The sequence below is a fragment of the Bombus flavifrons genome, chromosome 1 (genome assembly GCF_040668555.2).
Source record: "Bombus flavifrons isolate JBK064 chromosome 1, iyBomFlav1_principal, whole genome shotgun sequence".
Lineage (NCBI taxonomy): Eukaryota > Metazoa > Arthropoda > Insecta > Hymenoptera > Apidae > Bombus > Bombus flavifrons.
The window spans coordinates 17,191,058-17,215,175 of record NC_138442.1 but is presented as its reverse complement, the minus strand read 5'-3'; the positions used below and the strand labels follow the sequence as shown (position 1 = coordinate 17,215,175).

Sequence of the window (24,118 nt, the reverse complement as noted above, 5' to 3'; positions counted from 1 at the left end):
TCCAGCGTACAGTTAGTATGAATCATGTTTCGATGGTCCATAGCACCATCCGGCATCTCGAGTAATTCAATCTCAGCATTCCATAGTGATCATTCACAATAATTTATTTTAAAAATTCAGGAACTCATTCCTCGATGAATATCATTATTAAGACGATTTTCTAAGAGTCGTCTTTAAAAAATTTTGAATTTGTAAACATAAGAATTTTAAATACAGACGTATATGGAAAAATATTGGAAATGTAAATGTTTGTTATAAATTTTTATTAAAAATGTGGTTCTTCTACAAATTGGAAATTATATACACATATGTATACATAATAAGTTGCAGAAAAAAATGATATCTTTATTTCTCAAACATCTTCTCCCAGATTAGGTAGCATTAAAAATATTTATTCGCAAAGAAATCCCTTAAATTTTTATAGAATTTTAGAGAGAACAAACATTTTTTTACTGAGTGTACTCAAATAATTCAATAATCCTTTAGTCGTTAACTTTTAACGTTTTACGTTTAATATCGTTTGCTTTGAAATTACTTGCAGATTTTTAAATTTATTAAAACTTCTAATACAGATCTTGTATATTATCTGAAACGTTTTTATTCCAACTTATTTAAAAAATTTCATTTCTCAGAGTGAATAAATCAAGAATTATGGAAGAAGTGACTTTTAAAATTATAATCATGAGAATTTTTTAATTTTTGCAGAGATAAATATATTTCTTTTAAAAATCAGCTGTTAGATATTAATTTATAATCATTTGTTGCCAATAAATTAGATTTGATAGCTTAACAATTCCATTCATTATGTTAAAAGTTACATAGAACTCAAATTATTAAATATTCTTTCCTTCTGGACACTATCTTTCGTTAATTTAACGAGCTACCTTTATTCATTTTGTTTTTGCGACTCGTGAGCTTTTTTGTTATCGTGCGATTGCTATGTAAATAAGTTTACTAGGAAATGTTGAATAATTTCCAAATTTATTATGATTTATTAAAGATCTGAGCGAATACAACTAGATATCCTTAATCGTGTTCCTTCGTTTACCTTGGAACGAAATTTCTGATACCAGTTTTTTCCCAATAAACAGTTTTTTTCAAGGTTACTTTCGATTTTCAAGTTTGATGGTTTTGATTTTAAATCTGTTACTGGGCATCCGTTGTTCTTTTATGTGTCTTAAAAATATCAACAAGTGTGATAGAAAGAAAATATATTTAAAACGGCGATTGAGAATTTATTATTTATAATTTTTATTTACTGTAATTTATAAATATTTACTCAAGGAAAAACAAATTGTTTAATAATAATCGCACGATGGTTTTATTATTAACTAACAGTAAATTTCCTTAAAAACTAAACAAATTAAAAACATATAAATTTTCAATACTATTTTATAATACATCATCGAAAATATGCAATTGTATTCGATATATTCTGAGCGTGTAAGGAATGTAGATACATACATATACAATTCGAAAAATGTGTTAAGGTTGAGAAGCAATTAGCAAATAGAAAACTAATTGTATACTATATTGAATAAACTATACCCAACTTTTTACGAACATTATTATACATTAATTCTGTACAGCTTCATTATTAACATAGTTTAAATGTAATTCAACAATATAGCTTCTATATTATTTCATATCACTGACTATATTTTACAAAAATAATTTTAATAAAATTCCTATGTCTTTTCTCCAAAATCTTAAAAGCACAGGCATATATTAATCAAAAATTTATTCTACTAAAGAATTCAAAAAACAAATCGCTCGATGACAAAAATTTCCTGTCCCAATTAACCGTTTAATACAAGCTTCAATCAGCAGAATTAAGGTAGGTCATGCAGATCTAATCTACTCATACTTATCAGACAAAACACGAAGCTTAATCAGTGAGTCATCTTATGTTCCAACTACCATCCAGCACGTTCTATTAGAGCGCAAAAACTACAAAATTACTTGCGGGAAGAATAGAAACGTATATATGAACATCCTAATAGCTCCTACGAGATTACGATTTATCACTGAAAATGTACTTCCTACTGGCATGAATTTTCGTTCACTATATGTGTATGTACGCCATAATCACTACAGTATTCTATGTAAATTTGGATTTGCTATTGAACGGAAGAAGATAAGTTTGAATAAGTCGATTAGTTAGACTCTAGTTAGTTAGACTCTATTTCTGACGTACATATACGACATAACCACTTGAGGTATAAAATTCAAAGGAAAACCGAACGGATCTTAGGCAATTTTTATTTTCATAAAAAATATACCGGAGATCGTAAATTACTAAATTTTTAGTTAACGATTTCTACATGATCAACCACATAACGTGCTTCAATGTTGAAATAATGTTAAAACCAATTGAAAAAAAACTTAAATTTCCATGAAGAATTAACAAACTGGAGGTCTACAAATTTTTAACGCCACTTTGCATCATGAAAAATATATAAAATCGTTCGATGTTTAAATCAATAAATAAGAAAATTGATATACGAAGTTGTGATTAGGGGTGGTTTGCCCCAATTTACCCTCTGTGCGCAACGAATGTACAAGGGGTGAGCAGCCGTGGCCGAGTGGTTAAGGCGTCTGACTCGAAATCAGATTCCCTCTGGGAGCGTAGGTTCGAATCCTACCGGCTGCGAATATTTTTTTTCCACCCTCACACACCCCATTTAACTCGAACCCCTCCAATCGATTCCTTCTTCGCGTATAATCACCCTTCCCTTTGTAAAACGACCGGGTTTCACTAGAACTCGACGACCGATCGTCTTTCACCATTAACTTCTTCGTCACGCGTATGTACTTTTACGATTCGAGCACGTTCGTTCTATCCACTGGAAAGTAAAGGCAGAAGCGGCGGAATTAGTGAAAGTAGTAAAAACACCGTGAAGGAACAAGTCCGACGCTTGAAACTGCGTCGAATTGTTCGTAAGCATCAATAGTAACATTATGTTAAATTACGTGTGATTATGGTGGTGCGCGTTTGGGTTTAATTATATAGTCGCTTTTTAATGGTGGTAATTATGGTAACGCTATTTTATGGAGGAATGAATGGTAGGTTGTTTGAGGAGTTAGTTATTAGTAGACTGGATGCTTATGTAGTTCTAGGAAATTTCAAGACGCGAAAATGTACAAAATGTGCATGATTTTTAAACGTATATATAGTATAAAATGTAGAGTATCGAGGTTATGATATTTAGAGGATGAAGTAAATTTCTATCTAGGTCGTGTTTCTTTACTTTTGTTCGCAAAGGTATGAGATTGCGTAGACGTTCAAAGTATTACTGTTAAGCATTGCACGTATTTTATAATTTCATTTTATTTTATTTGATTAATTATTGCATGGATTTTAATGAGCACAAATATTAATTTTAAAGCAACGTGATCTATGCTAGCTGTCTAACAATGTGCTTCAAAGTTATTACAACAAATTATACGAGTGTTGTTGGTTTAAAATAAAAAATTAATATAGGTTTTCTTATTCCAATTATAGTTCTGATTTAATGAGACTGTATTTCTACTGCACCTTTAATTTTACGACTACATCCGTGTACATTATAAAGTAGTAAAAATGTTTATTGTAGTCAATAAAAATCGATCGTATAAAAGTGTTCCAAAGAAAAAATTCTCATAGACTTCGTTAAAAAAGATGAAATTTATTAGCGCATTTTTATTCAATTCAAATTTTTATTCAATTTATTAAAATCGTTAATATCTACATAAATCAATAACAATAAATGCAATTAAAGTGCAAGAAAGAATTCTAATTAAAAAGTACATATATTAATCATCATTTGGATCCATATTATATCCTTCGTAATTCTTCCACATAATTAATGGAAAGGGTAGGCAAATTCCAATTAAATTGCATCGTTACAAGTATCAAAGAAATCATAAGAACGTCATGTATATCGTTCCTTTGTAAGCATGTTCTCAATCCGGCACATATTTTACGTCACACACACGTGTGTTGTAAAATTATGCTTAATATGCTTAACAATTAAAAATTGGTAATTCAACAAAGAACGCGAAAAGTCAGCCCACGGAATGTAGTTATTTCTACAATAGAAGAAGGAAATGCCGGACTGGCAATTTGTTTCATCACTTTCTCTCTAATTTGTTTTGCAATCGTCGACGTATTTAAACAGCTTCCTACATTCCGACCCGCTTAAATACCCACTCATCGAACCATTATTAATTCCTAGCGTGTTCAATAATATTGAAAAGAATCTTCATAAAATATTTATTTTTCTTCCTGATAAATCAGTTGAATAGTTGTGATTTCAAAGTGAAGGAAATAATAATAAGTTCTGAAAGAAATTAATTTTAGAATTATCTACATAATATTTGATCAGACTACTAGAGTAATATAAAAATTGGTAAGTACGTATTTTAAATGATAAATTGAAAGTTGAATATTGTTTTTAAAGTAACAATTATAAATTAAGTGGTACAGATATATATATGTATACAGTGGAAAAGAAAACAGAAAGAAGGTATAAAATAAATAGTATATAATAGCATAAAATAAACTTTGTTTGTGTTTATAAACACAATTTATTATCAACATATTCTTTGGAATAGACGACTATCACTGACTTGATAAAAAGTCAGATATATAAATATTCCTATTATATATTTTTTGAGTAAAAAATAAAAAATTTTAACGAAAAATCAATACCTAATATACATATACCTGAGAATATTATTTAAATTCCAAAGCAAGCAATATATATTCAAAATTACAGGATCTTGTCTCTTCTAATTACTTCATCATTTCCATCGTTTGCCAAATAAGAACAGCGATCATCTCCCATAACAGTCACAAGTTACATAGAAATTCAAACCCGCACGATTATTTAAGTTAATGTTATTGATAAAATTGTAAAGTCGTAAATTACTACTAATTTTCTTGCATAAGAACAGCAACGTAGGCAATGAATCAGTCAAAAAGTTTGCAAACAAATTTTACAAACTATAAACTTACAAACAACCTAATTATTCTATTCAACGTAACATCTTAAAGGTTTAAAAGAGAAATCTACGTATAACCTGCTTGTCAATTCAGTGACTTGTATAAGAGCAGCAAGTTCGATGATGAAACAAATGAAGTTCTATAAGTAAATGTTACAAATTACAAGTTAGCTGATTATTGCGAAACCATTAAAAAAAAAAAAAAAAAAAAAAAAAAAAATAGGTGTACAACCAATGATTTTCAATGCGCCAGTTCACTAACATTATTAGTCGGTATATTATTATACCATACCGATGTTAACCAAAATGAATGCCTGTGAATCGATCATCGATCTCATGGCGAAAAAACGTGTTTCCTTCTGACCAGAAAAGGGTGGCCCGGCTAGGAAAAGTAGATCAATTAACAACAAGCAATTTCATTCATTACGTGGTTGGATACGGAATGCGACTGGAACTATTAAAGCTGCGAGAGTTAGCCGCGACGTTTTGCTTTTGCCAGACGACCGGCCATTTAACGGTCCGCTATAATTGAGCACGATGAAAAATCCCGCTCGAATTACCGGCCGGATCTTCTTTATTCATTGATTATTCGCTTCTTGCTGCGTTTCTTTCCACGAGCTCACCTGAATTCCTAGATAATTCGCCGGCCGTCGCGATTGGCAAACCGCGATCGTGGTTTCGACGTGTATCGTAGGCGCGTAAATGTCATAATCGCGGCTATCGCGGAAACGACGTTTAAACGTTGCTACGTTAATCGTTGCTGAGCTATCAAAGCGAGGTTTTTTACCTACGAGGAAATATCTGTTGGCATTTCACGTAGAAACGATGGCTATCTTTGCTCATTTATGCTTTTTAAAAAAATTACGTTTCGCGTGTTTTACAAACACTTGGGCGGAGAATCAATTCAAGAGACGCGAATATGGTAGTGGCCACGTCATAGATTCAAGGAAAGTGTAGGAGTTCGTACGATCTCTTAAAGAGGAGCTGACAACAAGGTAACAAATAACATAGCCTCAAAAAGCGAAGATGTCCAATAGAAGGAAAAATACATTTCTGTTAATTCTTTCATCATTTCAAGCTTTCATCATTTATCGCTTGAACGCTATTATTAGGATATATTTTTATCTAAAATCTTTCACCGACTATTAGAATGCGAAAAATTAAAAAAAATTCGTTTGCATTTTAGCAAGGCTTTTAGTGTCAAGAAAATATTCCTTGGCATTTGACGTGGAAAATGATGGTTATCTTTATCAGTTTATTTACACATTCCTCGGTTTCATGGAGCAAAGTGTAAATACTCTTTACTGGTTTTAAATGCTTGAGGTTAATTACCTGTGTATTGTATAGTGCTAGAAAAGACGTAAATGTGATTGATTCTTCAGAGTTCGTTAGAGTCATAAAATGGAAACGACAAGGATAATATCTCGTACCGTTTTATGAGCGTTATTCTCCTTGATGGATTCTTAAGATGAGTTACCGTAATGTATCAAATACATATAATATAACACATCAAAATTGATGTTTTCCAGTTGCATCAGTCTTGAAGCAAAGCTGTGATATAGTGATAATAATGCCTATTTTTCTGTTGATTTTTCTATTGATAGTGTTTTTCTTTTTTTATGAACTGCAGTAAAATGGTTATGTAATTTATGTCTTTATATGTCTGAGCAATGTACGGTCATAAATTGACGGATTTAAAAATCAGAATAAAAGTTTATGCGTGTGATTCACGCGTCGATTCACGCTTATATTGCTAAAAACCTATTTGAATATGAAAGTCGAGAAAAGGACCGGTTATCGGCGCGTCGAAACTGTTGATGTTTTTTTTATTAAAAATTCGTATGTTACCAAATATAGATTTAATACTTTTTATTGATCATCTGTAACACCGTGGAAAAAGCTTTATAACGAGTATCTTAGCTCTCAAAGATCGCTCTTTTTGCATTTTTTGTTATAATATTGTATAGATTCTTCTAGCTAATCAAGTCTTATTGTACGCAGCATATATGGTAATTTTTATTATGCTCATTTTTTTCTCCGTTATTTAGATTATGCTCTAAATATTCCATCTACCATTAATTCGAAGGTTTCCTTGCTACATCTACTTTCTTTTACAAATTCCAAACATACATACATACGTATGTATGTAACACAATAATAAGCACAGGAGGTGGCAAATTGTATCTTATTGCATGGTACTTCGTAACCTTCTAATTGCATATCATGTAAAGCAATTTATGAATTATCATTTAATGTTATTACCAAAGATTCTTAGCATACGTTTATTACATCGCATATTCATTAAGAATCACGTGCCTTTCAAACTCTCTATCAGTAGCGTAGATAAATAGATACGCGTACGACATACTTTTTCGGTAATACTTATAATGCAAATTAATTAAAATTCACACACTGTACATTATACACACGTAATTATAAATTATAATGTACATACGCACTATGCAAAGTTGTTAATTACGTATATATATATGTATATTACGTAATATATATTTAAATACTACGCAATATAATCTACAATTTCAGATTTTATAAAATAATTTTGCAACAGATTCTTCTTATTGATAAATTTTTATCACGATATTACGTAAATATAAACTAATAAAAAGTGATAATTGAAGAATTGGAATGGCGAGGACGATGTAAATACTAAAAACATAAATTTCCGACTTTCTTTGCGAGAAAGGATGTAAATTCCACGCTGAATGTGGCAATGAAAGTTATAAACGTTAGAATAATTTATTTCAACTATTAAGGCTATCTCAAGATCATAAAAAGATGAAAGTATAATTTTCAAATAAATCAGTTTAACCAACCTGATACATTTGTTATCATATATTCTTCTTTTAAATCTGTAAACATGATACATTTTGAAAATCTATGGCGTTCGTCCGATGAACAACGTAAACGACAAAATCAACAGAAATGTGTCTTTTCTTTTTTCTTGTCTTTATCGAAATTCTTCACTTTTTCCGTCCACATCGTTTACTATTTCAATTACGTTATAACGCAACAGCAGAAATTTAAACGCATTAAACCCATTAAACGCAAGAAAACAATTTTAACGCCATGAGAAAGAAGCCAAGACGTACAACTTGCTAAATTGCCAAGATTCCGAAAACCACAATGTCTTTGGCACCATCAATCTCCATCCCGAATGTCTAGAACCATCGTGAGATTAGAATAAAACCTCACGCCAAATCTCCATACAATTCATCGTGGCGATCTCTAAAGAGGTTAACGAGCTACAAACTGCCTAAAATTCAGCCAGCAATTTTGTTCACGGAGCTCGTTGTCCGTCGACCTCGACCTTATCGTTCAAGAACAGGAAGTTCTACGAACTAGTCACGATTCCACGCTTCTCATACATATGCTTCTTTGTAGTCCCCTATATCCGCTTTATAAGAATTTCTGACTATCTTTAATGAGTGTTTTGATTCGTTTTTTAAGGACCTCTGACTATCTTCGAAAGTTTGTTGTCTAATGAGTTTGCACCTACTCTTCGTCGGTATCGTTCACGACACGATTACAATGGACAGGTATTTCCAAGTTCAGAGTTCTCTTGATTCTTTTCTGATTTCTACTATACTGCGCGTTATTATTATAAATTAATATTTTTATGAACTCAACTACATAAACAGAAATTAAAGAGAGATTCGTGTTATCTGTTAAAAATGATAACTGTACTATCACTTTAAAGCGATCACTGCTCGTTTAAAGGATAAACGATATAACTGTGGATCATATAATAGGAATTCATTAATTTCCCTCACTGCCTATTATTTTCCACGCTCGCATAATAGGTAATCACATTCAAATTACCAGGTTTAACCAACAAAGATTCACTGGATCGCATATTAATTAACATTTTATCGGATTAAATGAAGATCAGATAAGTAAAGTTCCAGTGTAAAATAAAGCGAAAGTTAGAATTTTCCAGTAAATATAACGTGTTCTTATACCAGTAGATAGTAGCGTAAATTATAATTAGTTCGCCAATTGGCATTCTATGTCATTAACACGTCGACTGCCAGGAAAAAAATGCGAACAAATAAAACTTGACCTAAATAGAAATCTATATCAATTTTCACAAAAATACCTATATGTTTTCAGTAACCATAAAAAAGGAGAAAAATCTAAAAATCGTTACTTTATTCGATTTAATAGTTTTGATGTTCTAAAGAAATTAGTAGCGTGAATTCTCAATGACCAACGTGACAGTCAACGATAGTTACATAACATATCAACAACCACGAGTCGTGATAGTCTGTCGTCTCCCATACACGAATATTTACAATACAACCAATCGACATCGTATGGATCGATATCGTCGATCGGTCAAAGGTCGAGTACACGACTTAGTCTGAAGAGAGCCGTTGATGGACTCGGTATCGGTCGATGTGCTCGTCGGTTGCTGGTTAACTGTAAAATGGCGAGTTCCGCTATTCCGTTGGTCGGAAAAAGGACGACGAGGCGTCTCGAGAGGTGTGTGGGGCACCAAGGTGATCGTACGGCCTTGTGTCACGTGTTCGTCCATTAACGTCGCCTCGTATGTAGGCTATGAGCAAGAGACCGAGAGTTCACGCGTGTGCATCTCTGCCGCGTGGAAACCCAAGTGCTAGAGAAGTCGTGCGTTTCTTCGTTTCGTTTGATTCCTTCGCGTACCGTTTCGATCATATCCTTGGTGGAACACGACCACGCTCTGATGCGCTTTCACCGAGCCGTGTCGCGGTTTGCGATTATTATCATCCGGCTGTATTCATGCCCCTGCTGAATCATCTCACTACTTTCTGGGTCAATAGTCTCTCCACGCGATCACCTGAAGCATCTTGGAATTTGGTTGGTTGGCAGATCTAGACTTCCGTTGGTGATCGTTGATTGATCATTCAGTGGAAAGTCGTAAAGTATAGATAGTTCGGTTGATGTTTCTTTGAATGTAAGGTCGCGGATATTTATGGAAATAAATGCGTCTGTACGAACGCAATTAGAGAAATAAAATTTAAATAGAGATTTATTTCTTTGCAATTTCTTACAGTAAGTTGTCTCTATCTTGGATATTCTAAGAAACTGGTGATTAGCCTGCCGATATTTATGAAAAGTAAGGAATTATCTTTGACATAGTATTATAAATATTATAGATATAGAACGATAGATTATTCTAAATGTTACAGTATAACGAGTACGAAACACTGTCTTAAATACTTGAGATCTGAAACAGCAAATATGCATTCTACGCGTTTCTAGATCTCCAAGTATCTAAATACATAAAAATCGTAGTCCAATAATTAGGTTGTTGTAAGATATTCAAAATTCGATATTTGTTGGAGTGTTTAATAGATGGAACAAATCTCTGTCTAGATCACAGCTTATTCGTTATGTTCGTTCAAATATAAATTTGGATAAGTCTACTGATTATAATGTTCGAGATGGAAATTTGATGGATATTAGAAATATAAGGGATCGTGTAGATTGTGTAGTTTAGTTTCTGGTTTGAAGAAAATTCTGTGTTTGCAACACTTGTCTTAGCTTATTATGGGAAATCTCAAACAGTCGAATTTCGATTTCATGGTTTAATTATGGTATAGTTTTCTATCGATGTACGAGTATATATGTGAGAAAGTACCAGGTAACGAGATACGCGAGCATAATCGTTTCTAAAGTTCCCAAATAAGCAGATCAATTAATAATCATAGTTTACCGGTGAATAATAGTTCGTAGCAAACATCATTTTAAAATATCAAGAAAATTATATCTTTGACATCTTTAATAATGTTAGTGACTTATAAAATGTTTGCAAATCGTTTCGTTTCATAAGAACAATAAAAATTGTTAAATAAATGTATTGTTCGTAGGAAACAATCAATTCCGTGGGCGTAAAAATTGACTAATGACAAGTACATCCATCATGCGAGACGGAAAGTTCAACAAATCATATTTTACAGTTTCTGAATGATTGCAATTGCTAGAGTTTGGAGGAGAGTAATAGATCGTGCCTGTTACGAAGGCGTTTTCGAGTGATCAGATATCTTGTCTTTCACGCTTAAAAGGTTAACTGATTAATTGTTTAATAATTAACTATAGACTCGCGATTTGTATACTTAATTAGTATAGTCAAACGTCAAACGTTAATATACTAGCAACCGCTAATTAGTTGAATCATTAATAAGTAGTAAAAAGTTCTACTAATTAGTTCTGTCTACGTAAGTGAGCTTTATTGTGATTTTCATGGGATTGACGCTGCGTTTTAAGAGAATTTTAATTTTGGTGCTAATTTTATTTACCACGAAAGTGTTTCAAATTTCTATTGACGAAATTTGGTTCGAAAGATAATTCCAATTTCGTGGAAATTATAATCACGAAGAAATTGTAACTATATAAAATATCTGTTTAATTCCAGGAGAATCTCAATTGTATGGAATTTAATTCGAAGGAGCATTTAATTTCATAAAACTCCTATTCTACGGGATATCGATGTAATTCTAGAACATTAAATTTCGCGAAACCTTCGGAGCAATTTCATTTGATGAAATTTCCAATCCTGATAGAATTTGACGAATTTCTACGAAATGTTCATGTGACTACGAGGAAAATTTCATTTGACGGAATTCTAAGATAATTTTAAACTTAGAAGAACGTTAGTTAGTCCCAAGATAGCTGCTCTTAGTTTTGACAAAATCGTAAAATAATTCTGCAAAATTTGTTCATTATTAAGCGCTCTAGTTTTATAAAATCTCCAATATTTAATTTTAGAAGGACTATAATCCTATAGCCTTCCTATTTCCAAAAAAATCTATATTACCATAATTCTAAGATAACCAACAACGATAGAAATCTTAAAAATTCAAAATCAAATCATTAAAAATCCAATCTTAAAAACATTTTCGGTCGTTAAAAACTTCTCAAGCCCCTAATAGAAGTAATATTATACATAGTATTTAGAATAATGTTGCCCAAGGTTTAGAAGGAAAAAATTTTTAGCTATCACTCATTTTAATTATTCATTTAAAAAGCTAAATCTTATATAAATTAATAAATAAGAAATTAAATTAGAGATATAAACTATTCAGCTTGAACTAAGGATATTCCATTTTAGTCTACATTTTTGATATCGAAGGTTCTTGCTGACTGCAGCTGCTCTTTTTGAATTTCAAAAATTTGAATTTTGAAAGTTTCTAACGATATTCGCCGAATATTGCTCCAAATATTATAGTCATCTATAATATCTATTATAGTGCAACATTATTGAATAGCGCAACTCTAACAGAATCTAATACCTACAGTACAGCTTTGATAGAACTCTAAAATTGACCTAAACAAACACAAATAATAGAACTTCGTTTACATGAACTCCACCTAATTGAACGAAATTCTAGTTGCTGGCCAAGTAACTGAATTACTGGTTGCATTCGCTTATCTGGACGCGAACTATTATACGAAGATCATAGGAGAAGAACGTAATAACATCATAATAACATAAATACATCTTTGTTAATTTTCTGACTTTAATGTCATTTTATGACCAAAGAGCAATACTTTATTATGACATGGTTGAAAATAAGAACAAGCTGTTAGGTCAAAAGTTAAAAGTCTCATAAAAACAGCTCTCTAAACTTTTCAAAATTTTCAAATTTCGCAAGAATTAAATCCTATATTTGCGCTACCCCGGGTTTTAAGCACGTTTTCAATAGTACGTTGCACTTTGAAGCGACGACGAAGTCAGCTCTTTAAGTTGATGAGGTTTTGCGAAAACGCGCAATCATTAAGACAAGCAATGATACTTGAATATTTTCATTATTTTCATATTTCCCTGAGCAAAGTAAATAAAAAGACATTTTTGGTAACACGTGCAACAACATGTGAAAAATGGAAAATACGACTTATTATGTCTTCTCCTGTAGTTTTCATATTAACTTCAATTACATGAATTGTTTGTGCCATAGCAAGTTTGTTATAAACGGAGTTCTACAGCAACGCGTAAATTTCGGAAATATATCATCCCGATGTGTTGACAGCAATATGATTATTTGTATCGATCTCCGATGCACCATCGACCTATGTGACTCCTATAGAAATGTTGGAGCATACTTGCGATGACCTCGCGAGTCGGACGAGGTCATCGTCGATGATCAATCGGGGTTGGCACAGGCTAAATGCAGACAATGGCCTTACGAAAGGTTTCTCTGCTAGGCGAACTCTTTAAAAGTCGATATTAGAGAATGCCTCGCGAGCTAGTGTCTTTGTTCGTGCTCTTTTAAGCCGCTCCACTCCGTATGAAAGACTATTACGACTGAATATTAGCTTTTACACCAACGAAAATTTATCATCGATCTGCAATCTGGCAAGAGTATAACGTATTATATTACAAATATCGAATCGTTCCTCGTGATAAATTTGCAGCGTTGGTCGAACGTTCAACTTTCTTCGATACTACTTTAATAACTTGCTATCTTTAACGTCGGAATTCTTCTTTCGTAAGCAATCGACAACAGAAGGAAGCTAACGAACAAGAAGAACACGGGACGCACAATATTGCAATAAATATTGTATATAAAAAGACACTTAATACTAGTTTATTCTTTAAGAAGCGATTATTCTACAAAACTCATTAATCAAAAATCCTGTAATTCGAAAGAATTTTGCGGAGTTAATGTTTTCTGAAAATTAAAAAACCTTGGGATTATCACGGATTAGATCTCCTTGCAATTAAGGATTTCGTCGAATTAAATTGTTCCCCGAAGTTACGTAAATATTTCGTAGTATTCAAATTCCATTAGGGTAACTCTCATTCGAATATCCGATTTCTGCGCTGTGCACGCTCACTGATTTCTAGGACTGAACTGTCCTTTTGCGCATCAGCCAAATTAGGTCCACCGCAAGTAAAAAGTCTGTCCTTGCTTTTAATGGATCGCACTCTGTCTATGTATCAGCGTATTCACACACCTAGCTACTTTAGCGCTACGGATACTGATTCTTGAGCATCGAATTACCAGCAAGGACTTACCAACAAGATTTCCCTGAAAAGTTTCGTACGAGGAATGAAACGAATGACAGAATCTTTAATTGGAGAAACCTGTGGGGAAAGGTGAAGTCTCTAGTAAAGAAATTTGTATGCTTCTAAACAATGACCCTGCAATATTATACTTATGTATGATCCTTTTAATAAAGATGATATATAAGATGAAGAATTGAGAGATTGAATTGCTCATCTTAGAAATAAATAATATAACAGCTATTTCTCACTGATCATTTCACTAATCATCGTATAGATAGGTTACTAGAAAATGCCATAAAATTAACAGAAAGGATACAATAGCCGACTACGGCATTTCTCAACTAACTCAATTCACCGCAAATGTTCTCAATGAGCCTTAGATCAACAGATTATCGATTTAACACATAATCCACTATTTTTCTATAACCCACGCAAATACAATTTTCGCCAACTTTCATTGTATCGTATTTTTATTCCTTATATCGCACAAATACAAAATATCAACCAGTCAACAGTTGATTAATCGTTTTATTAATAATACGTGTCTATTATGTAGACTTATTTGTGCATGAAAGTGTTTGTGCAAAGACTTAAAAATTCACGGATAAACACGTCATCTATCATCTCCTACGCTTTCCTTGAGTTTGAAAAATATGTACTTGTACAATTTCTCCACTGAGCCTCTCATTTGGGGAAGGAGGTAGAAAGGGATGCTGACTCACGATGATTTCTTTCCACGAGTTTGAGTCGAATCGATCGATCCAGATAACGCGAACTGTGACAGACATTTTTGAAAGTTGAGGGCTATTAAGTTGCATGCTGCTGATTATCGGACGTGATAAAGCTAAAGAGGTTTAATTGAACATGTTTCGTCTGAACGTTTAATTAGGTTTGTAAGCTGTCTGTGCTAGTGCTGTGTGAAAGATTTAAAAGCTACGTTGTATAATCGTTGTATAACCGATATATGTATGTGTATATATAATATGTTCTTAAAATAGGAGGAAGATTTTGAGATAGGTTGGAGAAGTTTCTCTGTATATTTCTTGACATATTCGTACTTCAACGCTGCAAGTACTAAATTTATCGCGATCAACTTCGGATTTTACGTATTTGCACGTGCTTTGGTAAATACCGATGCCCAGTTTTCTGATGATTTTTATTGGAATAGAAATACAATTATTTCAAATATCTTGACTCAGAACTAACGTCTGAATATTTTCTTCGTTTCTAACGATATTGCAAAATGTTTAAATCATAATTTGTCATAAGTAGTTAAAAATGAATATACTATGTTGCTTCGTCAAGAAATAACGATGACTTTAGAAGAGCTCAGAAAAAATAATCTTAAAAAGAAATTTTTCTTTCACGACATTCCTACTCTCAAACCACTCATTATATCTTAAACCTATCATTATGTTTTATATAATATTATGCAAAATAAAAGATATTTAGATATTCAGTGTAAGCTAAGTATACCCATTTATTTTCATTATACTACTTCTAATTATAATCATCAATAGACGATATATTTATGCACACGTTGTAGCAGTTCTCGGTATTAAACTAACAGACGTTTATTTTGTTTTTAAGGCTTATAGGAAAGATTCAGAAAGATCCACTTTTAAGAGGTCTGTAATAAATGTCGTTCAATCTTATAATTCATATGCATTTATGCACTTTCTCCCAAACAGTAACAAAACCAAAATTGACGATCATTCCTGCGAACACCTCTCCCATCATCATTACCAATACGCGTGTATACTCGCTTTTACAACCTTAAAATCATCGCAAACATCTCCGCTTTCACGCAGGGTAATCACGATAATAATACGTGTACAAACCAGAAATTTCTACTAATATCGAAAATTATAATATTCAATGGTTAATACGTATTCTTTTGTGAATTAATCATCTTTAACGACCAAAATCACGATGGTTAAGCGAACCAGGTGATTTCAACGCCTAAGGCTGAAGACAAACGGTGTATCGTTTATCGTGATGCGTGATTTGCGTTCGAATCTTTCGATCAAATAATCTTTTATTCGAAATATTCCTCCTTTCAAGATTCTTTTATCATGGGATATTTTCCATTAAAGATTGTTTTAATATTAAGTATTAATTAATTTGAATATTGTTAATGCCAAATATCTGCAATCAATCGAGCCAAATACTAACTAAAGTAAAAGTTTTTGGATTATCGTATTTCTTTTATTTCATTTAATTTTTAATTATTTTTTTTATTTAAAAAAATTATTTTTCTATCTGCAACACTTCAACAATTGCGTTTCCTTTAAAAGTCTTCTCTTTTCGTCGCTAATTTATAAAAATCTAATTATGTCATATCGTTAAAAATGTTTAGACGGTTCCAAACTCTTCTAATTATTAAGTACGTTTGTATTTTCAGAGTTTGAATATTATGGAATATTCTGTTATTTTAAAATTCTTCTCTTCTTAATCACCTATTCTTCTTCCATTGAGAATTTGAAGCTTTTAATTTGAAACTTCTTGATTCTAAAACACGTATGTATTTTTATGTTTCTATTATCGAGTACCTTCCTATTTAAAAAAAAACAAAACATTTTTCCGCTCGAAATCATTGCGTCCTCGAATATCATCTTATTCGAGATCTTTCGATTTCTAAACCTTCTTCGTTCGAATTTTCTCAATTTCAATAAACAAGCTTGTAACTTCAAACTTTTCATTGCACAATACCATTTTCATGAAATTTCTCCTCTCTCCGATCGTCTCCAATATTCTTCTACCTGAAATCATTATATCAGCAAACATCCTATTATTCGAAATCGTTCGTTCATTAAAAATACCTTTTTATTCGTTCATACACCACAATAAGACCTCGTTACTTGTGTATAAGTAAAGTTAGTTTTTTCTTGTGAAATTCAATTGTGTATATTTGCTCTCGTGTATCATAGGATCGCGCACGTGAGCATAAAGAATGCAGAAATCGAACAAAAGAGATTGGAACAGGAATTTCGACTTTCGCAAATACCAATCCCGGAATAAATTGGTTGAAACGAACTTGGGGACCTTCGTTGAGAAAAAAAAAAAAAAAAAAAGAAGAAAACAGATCTGACGATTCCCCGAAACAAGGTAAGCGAGTCTCTCTGCGTATATAAGCAATGAGATCTTGCTGCGGTGTATGAGCGAATGAAAAGGTATTTTTAATGAACGAGTGGTTGCCGACCAGCCGCTCGCAAGAGAAAGTTTCTGCGGAATCGATCGATTCCAACCGCGTTCCAAAACAGATACACGGATTTTCGTTTACGCTTGTCCCTGATCGAGATCGATTAATAACCCGCTGACGATAAGAAGATTGAGTCCTGTCATTCGCCCCGGAGAATGCACAGCGAGTATGTCTTTCGGTTGAATGATCATTTTTCAGTCACACGAAACTGATACAAGATTCGTGTTTCGCCTGTTGCAGTGGAAATAAGATTTTATTTTGGCAAAGAGAAGGTGTCGGATAATGTTTCATCGATATATCAGAAATTTGTTTGCGACATAATGTTAAAATCGAGGTATCAGCTTGGATTTCTTCGATATTACTCTTTTTATCGCCTTTTAATTTTATTGTGGGAGTGTCGCATTTCGTACACCGGACACGTTAATAAAATTGCAATTATTTAATGTTATCAGTAGAGAGACAATTTTTATGCGTTCATGCAGCATTTGAAGATGCATAAATACAGAAAATGCATATAATATATATTGGGATGGCAACTAAGTGAGGGCTAATTTTGCTAACTATTTTTGGCATTAGGTGGTAATGACAAAATCCGCAGTCACATAGTTGCCAATTCAATAGTAGAATACCCGATAGAATTGTTAATAAATGGTAAAAGGTATCGCTGTTTCGTTTCTATCTGCTTAACTGTGTTCATGAAAATGTAAATTTGCATGGAAATCCGCGCTCTAGTTATGAAATATTTTATTAAATAAAACTTTAACCATATGTGGTTCCCTAGTAAAGTCATATATTTGATCAAAGTAATTTACACACGAATCCGTGCACATTCAGAGTGATATTCAGTTTCTGTTTCTGTGTTTCTGTGGACATGCTTTCATTCCATCGGCTTTATGAAAGTTGTCTGTTCTAGAATTACAAAATTCTCTCAACGAAAATCGTTACAGTCTTTTACAGTTTTTTTTCCAAAATAATTTATGCATTAAAGCGTTTAAAACATTGAATTCGTGTTTTCAGGAACTTTCATGACGTTTTTTTTTCTAAAGTTGAGCTCATACTGTAGTATCGTGGACGAGGGGTGTGTGGGGGGGGGGTGTCGTGCGGATTGTAAACAAGCGGTTGCTGAGGTGCGAATTATAAACAAACGGTTGCTGAGCATGTGCGTAGTGGGGCTAAGACAAGAGATATGAGGCTAAGACAAAGGACAAGGGGTTGCTAGGGGACGATAAACGAATTAACAGCAGTATGAGTTGAGAAGTCAGAGAGTGCGGATTGCGTTGTCGAGATAGTGTTGTTAGCGTTGTTAAGGAAGAGTTGAATTTGCATTGACGAGAATTGTTAATTAATTATCTAGTTATTTTAATTATTATACGTTTGTTGCAATTAGTTCATGTTTAATAACCATTGTTTTCTGTTTAATTAACATCTGTTTAATCCATTTATCATTAATAAATTAATCACAATTATTTACGACACTACAATACATACAAGGAAGTCGTACGAACGTTTCGATTATTCATGATGACTAATAATGAGGTTGTAATATTTTTATTCTACATCTTCCTAATATTCAATACGTGTGACTTGTAACAAACTTCTTTTTCTTCATTGTTAGTAGATAATTAACGACGGAACCAAATGTAATGGACGTTATTTACCCGTGGAATTAAAATTTCAGAGAAATGTTTCACACGCACCAATCTCATAGCAAATAATTACATCGATGTAATTGTTGTTTTGTGCTGCTAATGGTAGTATAATTCTGTTTGAATACTGATGTATTTAATTGATGATCCTTCATGACACCTGTTCTTTCAAACAGTATTTTTTACAAAACCAACATAACATCGTATACGATGTGAATTTTCATAATTTATGTGAATAGATAAATATAAGGAGATAAAATTTATAGAGTACATTAGACGTGATAAAACGTTTACAAGATACCGTTTTGTTCATTATACGATAAATTACTGAAACACACATTCTACGTTTGTTCTTCGCTCTACCTTTAATTGTATATAGTAATTCTTATACGAAATTCTGTATGGCAGTAAATATAACGGAAATAAGAAGAAATGGAAAAGTACAGTAATTATAGCAACAACCGAAGTACAAGAAGAATTAAACATAAACTTTAGAAAGGTATTTCTAGACATAATAATTCTAAAACAATCGTTACTGTAACAGAAATACAATCTGCATATTTGCGCAAAACCAAACTCGATCGTTAAATGCCACAATTCTTTTCCAAACTATTATAACAAATTGCACGCGTTTCTTTGCAAGTACGATACATTTTATATCATGACAAAGTTAATAAAATTACACAATTAGCCCACAGAGAAGAACAAGAAAAAGACAAAAAATAGAATCTCGGTATGGAAATGATCGCGAAATGACAAGTGGACATGGAATGTAATCGAGTGGATATTATGGCAATTAAAAGTCTCATTGCCAAAGCTATTACGCCCGCGACGTTTCGCAATGCAAGGCGCTTTTATAAATCACGGTGTAATTTTCGGGCTTGCTTTTAGCGTGCAATTTATCACGCAGTCGAATTCATAAATTACGAAGCGATAAAAGAAACTCGGTGCGGGGAATCCTTTAACTTAACGAACGAAATTAATTCTCCCGATGTCGCACACGGGAACAGATCGATCAGATGGGAACCGTTTATTTTGTAATCAAGTTATAACCGATGTTATCCTTGCATCTGAGCTTTGTTCCAACTAAAGTACGTAAAAAAAGAGAGTTTCGTTTAAAACTCCGTGTAGTTATTCCGGTTGACAAACGTTTAATTAACGGGTAACTCCGGTTTTCAATTAACCGCCGTTGCTTTTAGTATCGATGAATGTCTTCCTTTTTTGAAGTATTCAAGAGATTTAATTCTCCTTTTGATAGATGGTTTTGATTTTACATTTTCAGAGATATGAAACTGATTAGTTGATATTTTAAGATGTTATATTATATTATATTTTATCCATATCTTATAAATAGAACAAGAAATGACCGTTTGTTTAAAGCCTTACTTCTATTTTCTACTATTCCTGTCCAAATTATTTCCATCGTTTCAGATTAATAAGAGTTATCAGTTCCACCATTCGAAAATTCTTGAATTGACAGAGTTCCTTCGTCTAGAATCTCATTTAGATAATTTATTACAATTGAACCTAAAATAATACTTGATCCAATGTGATTGAAAATCCAACGAGATTGTTCTATTTTCAACAATTATACGACATGCCAATAATATTCCTGAATCTACTTCTAAGATAATCCTCATTTATGATCCAATATCAAACAATATTTTCTTATTCTCAATAATTACATTAATATAAACATTACAATAATGTCTCTGGAAGTACTCGTTCACGATTCAATAATTCAAAGTTTTTTCCATTTCCCAAATACTGCAACCTAAAATATCCTGCGTTAGATAATACCTTAAAGCGTGATATTTTTCACCTATAAATTCATTACTCTTATTCTTCTTAAACATACAACCATGAATAATGCATGTGCCATAAACAACGTGAATTAACATCTGATCATCTCGTGGATAAATTTCCACGATATCTGTCTTTCAGACAGACAGACCTATGGAACTTCATTTCCATTTCTCTAATTGCTAATCACCAACGAAAATTCTCGGTTAAAATCACGCTTTAAGAGATACCTTAAGTCCCCTTTCGTTCTTTCAAGCATCATTTAATGCCACTCATTCCATAAATGCTCTCCACTAGAACGTATGTAAAACGAGGACTGGCTCGGTTAGCACATGTGTGCAGCTCGCGTGAAGAACCATACGTGCACGCGTCGAGCCGCAGATAGCAGTTTAGATGCACATTCCAAGGAATCATTACGCTCATTAGCCGGCACATTGTATACACACGAACAATGCTGCACGTATATCCGCGAGCTGCTTTCCCCTGGAAGGAGACGCTCGTTTCTCGTTACCCTTTCAGCAATTTTGCACGTCGTCGTTTATTTATTTATTGACCTATTCCACTCATGGTTGATTTTCACTTTTTTTCGCTATTTCCTGGCAATCTTTTTTTGTTTTTTTTTTTTTTTTTGTTATCTGACTGAATTTTATAAGTCGAATTAGAAAGATTGAAGTAATATATTATTCCACGATCTTATCTTTCTGCTAGTCTATTAATCATTGACCCATTCCACTCATCACGTATTTCACTCTTTTTCACAAATATTTTTGTCATTTGGCTGAATTATATAAGCCAAATTAAACAATTTCGGAATATATATTATTCTATTATTTTATGCTTCTGTTAATTTATTATTTATTTAACAATTATATTTGTATTTCACACTTTCCTCGCCGTCTTTTATTGAAAATAAATTTAGCAAGGTATTTTCATCATTCGACCAAATTTCGCGAATTAAATTAACAAAATTTGGAGACATATTATCTTACGATTCTAATTTTCTATTATTCTATTATTCATTGACCTATTCTACTTTTGAAACGCTCCCACACACAAGATACGTCCTGGAACATTTCATAAACTAAATTCTGTCTGGGGACATATATTATTCTGTAATTTTGTTTTTCTAGTATCGTATTATTCCACATTTCTATATTATTCTGCAAGTTGTTCACGGTGAATATCTATACATAGTAATTTTAATGTACAAGCAATTAACTCTATTAACTCTGGAAGCTCGTATTTCGAGAACATGATCTACATATCTACATAATTAAATTAGCTAAAATTATTCACGTTTTAAGAGAGTCTCTAATTATATTATTTATGTATATTTCTCACGAGTAAAGAAAGGGATAAAACAGTTTTCGTACATTGTAACATTTTTCTTGTTACATAACATTATAGCATAATTAATATATAATTAATAATCCACATTATAGGATAGCTACGACGCTCCTATCCTAATAATAGCTTGCTTTCAGAATTAATTTTTATTAATTTTTAATTAATATCTAATCTCTTTAATTTAATTTAATTAATATCTAATATCTAAAAAATGCCGATTTTTTACATACGATCTACCTTATAAGAAAACCAAGGATGTGGAACCAAGTGAACGTATTGAATGAAGCAGAAAGATGAAATCATTTTGTTCGATCGCTGTTCGAATTTTAGCCGGAGATATAGATTCCTTGCGGGTTTACACAAAATTCTTGTCTTCTATTCCGATAATATTTCCCAATAAAACGCCATGATATGAATGCACGTTGAAATTCCGATTTAGATAAGAATATTCGATTCGTGGTTATTGCTATTTCGTGGTTTTACTATATGACATCGATTATGACATTCAATGGCGGAGAATGTTAGTCTTTAGTTAAAATTCTCAAATTGGCTACCTCTACATATAACGACGTTGAAAGTAATTGATTCTAAAATTAATTTTCTACGAGCCTTATTTGTTAGTATAAAAAGTGGTTGTAATGTATATTGTAGAAGAATTAATAACTAATATAACTTTTTCTCTATTCCAATATAGTAAATAATATATAACAAAATACTATTTTCAATTTTTTTCTAAATATATATAAACATCCGGTTCGGATGTGAAGAGAAAAAGAATGATAGTTGTTAAATACAGCTGTAAGAGCGTTTCTGTGATTAAATTCAGAATACAGTTATCCATAATTCGTTATAATTTCATTCCAGTTATTATGGCTGACACAGGAAGTTCAGAGATTTCTATACGCTTAATTAGCGTTGATGCATTTAAGGATCGCTGTTCTAATTATTGTATTAGCTACTAATTTTAACGACCAACATAAATTATAGATTAATCTGAATATAAAAATCTTTTCTCACCGAATTTTGTGTTTTTTTAGGACATACACCACTGTTCAAAAGTCTGGAAACAATTAAGTAAAATCTTATAAATTCAAGTTATATATACAGGTATATTTTATTAAAGTGAAAATCTTGTACACTATTACTTCAATACAAATTCAATACAAAATTCGTTTCTTGTTGCAAAAATGGAAAAGTTAGAAAACAGGCATATAAGCAAAAAATTAGTAGAAAGAAAAAGAGAAAATGTTCAATTCCAAATCATGATCGTTTCCAAATTTTTGAGTGGTAGTTATATATGAATATACGTCAAAAAGATCTTCTTACTGTTTTGTAAAAATTTACTTAACGCTTAAAGCAATAAAAAGAAAATCGTCACAATATAAAACATAATAACTACGCAGCAAACATTTATCTATATTTTAATTGAATATAAATGGTCATTTTGTAGAGTATAGAAAACTTTTGCATCTAACTGTACTATTCTACTTTACATTCCAGCACAGTCTATTGAACTAATTAACACGTGATTCTAATTGAAAATTTTCGTCTAAAACAAATGGAGAACACTTGCATTCAAATTTTTAGCTCTTTGTTGCGAATTAGAATATCTCACTTCCTATCAAAGATCTGATTAATCTGCATTAAGGATAATTGGCGTATTATACGAAGCTGCGGTTCATTGTCGGATTATTCTCTTGAAAGGAAAAGAATCGATGATTGATGACTTGTGCGTGAATATTTGTAACAGCCTAACGGGCACTTTCCCCTGGGAGAAGCAACGAATAATCCCGCGTTACGAATTCGTTATTTGCGGAATCTTTTCCACTTTGATATTCATTCTCTAATTAAAACGGTTAACGAGTGAGACAGGTGTGTTAATTAAGATATTTTCATTGGTATGCTCTCGAATTTTTCTTCGACATAAATCACTTTGGCTTTGGTAACCAAGTAATTGAGTTCCTTTAGTTTCGTTTTTCTTTGCGCTTTCTAGGGTAATGAAGTCGTTCTGATAATGTTGCAAGTTGCATGTTCTAAGCGTGGAGAATGTTACGTGTAATTTTACTGCTTAATTAAATGGTTTTAAACGTATAACTTCATATTTCATGAAATTGCGCTTGCTTT

General features: G+C 32.2%; 2 protein-coding genes and 1 non-coding gene across 7 annotated transcripts in view; 2 read left to right on the top strand and 1 right to left on the bottom strand.

Moving 5' to 3' along the window:
* Positions 1-24,118, top strand: part of LOC138179972 (DNA ligase 1) — a 347,112-nt gene that overhangs the window by 183,570 nt on the left and 139,424 nt on the right. The window lies entirely within an intron of this gene.
* Positions 1-24,118, bottom strand: part of LOC138180010 (class A basic helix-loop-helix protein 15) — a 286,135-nt gene that overhangs the window by 168,907 nt on the left and 93,110 nt on the right. The window lies entirely within an intron of this gene.
* On the top strand, positions 2,572-2,653 carry TRNAS-CGA (transfer RNA serine (anticodon CGA)). The gene has a single exon. It is a non-coding gene; the product is annotated as a tRNA-Ser (tRNA).